This window comes from Dermacentor andersoni, chromosome 8 (assembly GCF_023375885.2).
Source record: "Dermacentor andersoni chromosome 8, qqDerAnde1_hic_scaffold, whole genome shotgun sequence".
NCBI classification, from domain to species: Eukaryota; Metazoa; Arthropoda; class Arachnida; order Ixodida; family Ixodidae; genus Dermacentor; species Dermacentor andersoni.
Genome location: NC_092821.1, coordinates 112,273,960 through 112,279,959, shown reverse-complemented (window position 1 = coordinate 112,279,959; position 6,000 = coordinate 112,273,960). Strand labels below are relative to the sequence as shown.

General features: G+C 47.0%; 1 long non-coding RNA gene across 2 annotated transcripts in view; it reads left to right on the top strand.

The window, feature by feature from the left end:
• The window catches only part of LOC126529216 (uncharacterized), a 530,839-nt gene that overhangs the window by 363,532 nt on the left and 161,307 nt on the right, over window positions 1–6,000 (top strand). The gene's annotated exons all lie outside the window — the stretch shown is intronic.

Below are 6,000 nucleotides of genomic sequence, written 5' to 3'. Positions count from 1 at the left end.
AATTCAGGCCCTACATCTACATTGCGCTTCCAGCAGTCATTAGAATTTAACATTCTCTGTCAAATGCAAGAAATTGCATTAAAATCAGTCCAAGAGTTATCTCAGAAAAGCGTTCTTCCGTTTTACATGCATTTGAATAGGGCGCGTCAGAGTTGGGCCTGAGCTAAAGCTTCCTCTTAAATGACTAGCGTATCGCTGAACTTGGCAGATCTTCACTGTCATCTGTTTAAAATATCCCTGCCCAAAACATTCCGTCGAGTTAACCGTAAATAGATAGAACGACAATCCCCCAAAGTACGAACAGACCGTCTCTCGAGCAAGATCTATTGTTGTGCGTTGCTGGCAATGAAATTCTATTTCTAGTATTACTGTAAGAAGCGTTGTAATCAGATTACCCAACCATGATTTGAATGCCGAGCATGACTACTGCCCAATACTACACGTTTCATTTCGGAACAGCATTCAGACCTCTCATGAAGTGCGGTGATGTCGTAGACTTCGATGTGCATAGCTTTGCTTGGACCCATTGGCGAGCATAATCAACGCTTTTGTCAGTGCTATAGCAACTTTTCAAATTGACATGTCCAAAGCCCATTGTTCGCCACTTTCTGTAAACAATCTCTTGCCAGTTCACATCTTTCTAAAATAAACGTGCGCTCCCAGAAATCCCCGTCGCCAATGACAGGGCAGCATGTTTCCACAAACTTGCAACGACAAGTCCGCAAAGAGAGGCCGAAACAGGTATACGCATTGTGGGTTTGGAGCTGTGCTCTCGCACGCTTTCCCCTGGGGCAACGTGTTTTGGCAGCCATTTGTAAAGCATTTTCTATATAAAAGCCACGTCCTGAACAAGGAAAAGTGTCGCGAACAACACAGTTTGATTTTATTGTTTGACCGTCAATGATATTGTGGAAGCAGGCTGCACCCGTAACTTGTAAGCGGATATGGTATCACACACTGCTCAGTTCTGGGCCGCCATTTTCATGATCACATACAAAATGGCATCTCTCGCTTTCTCTCTCTCTCTCTCTCTCTCTCTATATATATATATATATATATATATATATATATATATATATATATATTCGCTAATAGACGCACGCATATGTACGCACGCACATACAGGACGTATCATACAGCGAAAGCTGCACCTCGTATCGCACCCGACCACGTGTCACACGGCCGACACTGCTGCTGAGCGAAGAAACATTTGCACATGAGTTAAATGTACTCTGAAGAGTAATATGGAGCTTTACTCGCAAGTTACGTTTCTAGAATATGAAGGCGGCCGCTCTTCTCATTCGAGAACGCCATGTAAGCCAGAAAAGACACAATGATAGCTGACGGTTTAATCTCGATGTTCACGCACGAGCTCGCCCGCAATGGGTGGATTTTGACGGAGCACCCTGGTGTGCAATTGTTCTTCGGTAAAGAAGCACCAAATTTCCGATATTTTTTTTCCTACACAAGAACAGCCCAAATACGAAATAAAACTTTGAAATCCTTGTTATAAACTGCACCCCCTTCCCCTCCCGGACTTTGGGCAAGTTGGTTCGGACTGCATTGACCAGACCATTTGCTCGTTATAGTGTCGGATGATTTGCCAGAAAGGTCGCTTATATATATATATATATATATATATATATATATAGTATAAGGATACCGGCAAGCTCACATTTGTCAAGTATTGCGTAAATGCCTTGAAAGAAGGCACCCCAGCTTGCCAATTGAAAATGTTACGTACGGATTTTGGCTCTGATTTTCGTTCAGCGATCCCTTACACTGCGGAGTCGCACTCGGTGCAGAAAATTACGCGACTATTGTTCCATTCGACAGGAGACTCCTTCCTGTTTCCAAGCATACGGTTTGATCTCGTTTCAGTACGCCTAGCTTGCTCCACCGCTACACTCCTGCGAAAAAAAAACGGCAGTGACAGTTTCGAAATGCGATATGTCGAGTGCTGTTTTACAGTGGCGCGCACGATGCTTGCGCATTCGCGCGAACTATGGTATTAAAAACAAAGACCGCAGTCAGTCGATATGCGAAAGCCCGTTTATACCTTCCGTAGCACTCAGTGGAGTCAGGTAATGCGAATGTAAATTCGACAGACTCTGGCGTGCAAACGAGATCCACCTAGAAATGAGAACAGAATAGATGAATTCCTCAGTGCGCTACTGCAGGGCTGAGCCACATACATTAGCATTCACGAACACGTGCGCTAGCATCCAACTTGGGCTAATAGAGGCTCAGGGTTACGAGGACCAACATGCAAATATCGAACCCCGCGTTTCCACGCGAGGTTTATACAACGTCACGCGAGGACGTGCACGCGCAATCGGGTCGCCCGCGGGGGAATGCACGCAAGATGCCAGCGCCTGCTCGCCTTCACGCGCGCTTACGTACGCCGGGTCTTGCGTGGTGACATCGGAGCCATACGCGTGAAAGACATCTGGGATCTCGCACGCGCTCGGTGGCAGTGTTTTTGAGGTGCTAATTGGCACATCAGGCGTTGGTCATATGAGGTCCCATAGTTTAAAGCGTAAGTATACGAGACACGCGTTGCTGTCGGGCAAATCTGCACACCGTGCACGTTTCGGCTCACTTTGAACTAATGCTCACTCACCGCGCTGTCAGAGCGGGGGAGAATGGACGGGTGTCTTTGTAGACTTTAGCTATATCGGTGGCGGTGGCACCACGTACACGGTGGCTGTTGGGGAGACATTCAGGACGGACGCGTCTATGACGGCCAGGACGTACTCCATCCGGCTTGCGGACTGGCCCTGACACACGACGCATTCGGGGAGCCCTTGCTCGGATGCTCTGGTTCTCGAAGTGACCGGCATGCTGACGTCAGCAAGTGGAGTCATAATAGCGGTGATTGCAGTGTCTTAATCGACTTTCCGCTCATTGTTAAAACAAAACCGTTTATCAAGTTGTAGGGAACGCTCTATGAGAGAAGTAGCTCCATATCACGTGTATACTACCATTGTTTTTAGAGTAAATATACCTTTTGCACGTACGTCAACTCTGCCTGACCCGATGTGTATAGTGATATAGGACCGATTTGTGACCAACTCAAACATGTGCCATGCATCACTATAAGACAGCCATGAGTTACAATATGATGAGCCAGAAGCAGAAGAAAACATTTAGAAATCTTGACTGAGTTCATAAACTTCAGCAACCCTATTCGGTTTCCTCAAAATCTCGCTGTCCGCCAAATCATTCCTTTCAAGCTAGAAGGCAAGGATCACGCAAAAAACCGGCAGTTCTCTTGTAGCAACCAACTTCGTTGGCCTGTGGCAATTCGCAAACGCACGCACAGACATCTCGAGAAGTTCCAAAAGCCACAAAGGTGATAGTTTGCGTGGGGTAGCAGTTTGAGTTCAACACATGCTCACTGGTGAGACGCTATTAGTAAAGGGCACCATTGGCTTGGCTGACCATGTACTGAAACTTCGATTAGAAGAATGCCTTTTCCCATGAGTGAGCAATAGCAGAAAACGGAAGACAAAAAGTTATACCGTTAATGCCATGCCCAAGGGTGAGAAAGCTGCACTAGATTCCAACTATTTATGCAGAGCCACCATTGTTGCTTCAACTTCAGTGGCAGTTTATGTGGAAGTGTTTCTCTAGAAAACCTGGCAGTGACATGTTTGTGAAGCCTTAGCAAGCCCTTTCCTCGCAGGCATGTAGCCATAAGCATATTTTAGCTAAATTATAGAGGTTTTCATTTTGTCCGCTCTCTACAGAAATCCCGGGCTACGGCAAACGTGGATAGCAGCAGCATGTCATGACGCTGGTAGCACCACCTTGTGGCACTGCCCAACTATACGCGAAACGTCCTCTTGTTACGTGGGTGTTCTCGTGGGTGTAACGCAAATTACACATTCGAAGAAGCTGACTATCTACAGTAAGAACCGAAGATGTAAGATAAGAGTTGTGACTCTTTCCGCACTCGGGGCTCCTGTCTCAATACATGCAAAAGCAGAATTCGTTTTTTCCGGCAACCACTGCACCAAATTTCACGAAGTTTGTTGCATTTAAAAGAAAAACTGAAATTCTAGTAACTGTTGGTTGCGAATTTTTTGTTTTTGTTGTCCATTTCTTATGCGCAATTGGCAAAAATCGCAAACTTTCTGAAAATGAAACTATCAAGGTTCCAGCTCTGTAACTCAGCAACGAAAAATGATATCACAATTTTGTGAATTGCATATAATAGTACACCTAAGGCGGACATTATTCATATGTTACACACGAATCTAAAAATATTTAGTAATATGGAAATACAGCATTTACCGAACCCATGTACACAACTATTTCACGTAACATATAAAGTGACATATAAAATTTGACCGCTTTCAACGATCTAGTGGATGCCGTTTACAGAACCACGATATCTGTTCTTGATACAGAGCCATTAATATTTAATCTGCTTGCTTCTGTTCTTCTCTTTTTCAAACTTTCGGGTTTTTGAAAATAATTTCAACAAAATTCCGGCACTAAATCAAAATTACGCTTCGAACTTTCATTAGAACTTAACCTTCTCTCTGAAATGCAACAGATGTCGTTAAAATCGGTCCAGGGGTTATCTCGGAAAAACGTTCTTGCGTTTTACATGTACTTGAATAGGCCTCGTTGGAGTTGGGCCCGAGCTAAAGCTTCCTCTCACGTGTCTAACCGCTGAAGTTGGCAGACCTGCACTGTCATCTGTTTAAAATATTCCAGCCCAAAACTTTTCAATCGAGTTTATCGTAAATAGAGAGCGCGATAATCCCCCCACAGTACGTACAGACCCTCTCTCGTGCAAGATCTATTCTTGTCCATGGCTGGGGGGCGCGGCGAGCTGTCAAGGTGAACGGACGCGTTTCAGGTCGGCTGCATCGAACCCATGTGCTGTCGCCAACAATTTATTCTACAGCACCTGAAACCAGTTGGACTACATCCGCTAAGTTACCAGGAACCCGCGAACGTCATTCTTACCCAGGTGGGCCAATTTGTGGCAGTTCTATGGGGCTTTATTCTTCAACCACGTGAACGCCGTAGGCTCGGTTGCCGCGGACGCGGCCCCAGACGCGACCTCCATGGCTCTCGTGCGGGGCTATGACCCAGATAGCATGCGAGAAATGGGGCTTTCGACCGCGGAGATGCCAGTTTTCGATGAAACTACGGAGTATACCATCCAGAAAAAGTTAGAACAGTGGGAGCGAGCTACCTCGACGTGCGCCCGTTCCGAACATCAAGGCAGCCATGGTCGCGGCAGTGACGGCCACGTCGACACTCGGGCTCTTGGCAAGCAATCTCAAAGTACACGCTGGAAGTCACAAGTTATGCCCGAACTCAGAGCGGAAGACGCCGTGGTCATCATCAAGCCAAAGGGAACTCTCAACCTGGCACCACTTAAGGACAGCAGCCAGATCGGTGAAGCAATGTACGCTGCCGCCTGCGTTCCGCTGGCGTCGCAGGCGCTCACTTTTTGGCCGTCCTGGGACCAGAATGTAATTATTATCGGGATCAAGAACGCCCAACTTATTGGTCAGGTCCTTGCGATCGGACATCTTCAACTCGAAGGACAGGCCCAACCGGTTCAAGCCTATCGCGAGTCATCAGACAACACAAGCCATGGTGTTATTCAAATGGATCCCACAGCCACTGAAGGGGATATTACTCAAGCCATTTATTCGCCGGAGGCTCCAGTAGTAGAAGTTCGAAAATTAGGAGAGACGAACGTAGCAGCGATCACGTTCGAGGGCCGGAAGGTGTCTTTCAACGTTTATTGCTGGGGAGAGGCTGTGCTGCTTCGCCTCTACCGCAAGACGACGCCAGCCTGTCCCCGCTGCGGAACGATCGGACATCGCGCCGATGTTTGCCCTAATCCGCAGACCGGTCGATGCCAGGCTTGCGGCTAGACGAATCTAGAAGAGGGCCACCAGTGTCAACCCAGCAGCCTGATTTGCGGGGGTCCTGATGCCACGGGGTCAATTCAGTGCATGCAAAAGT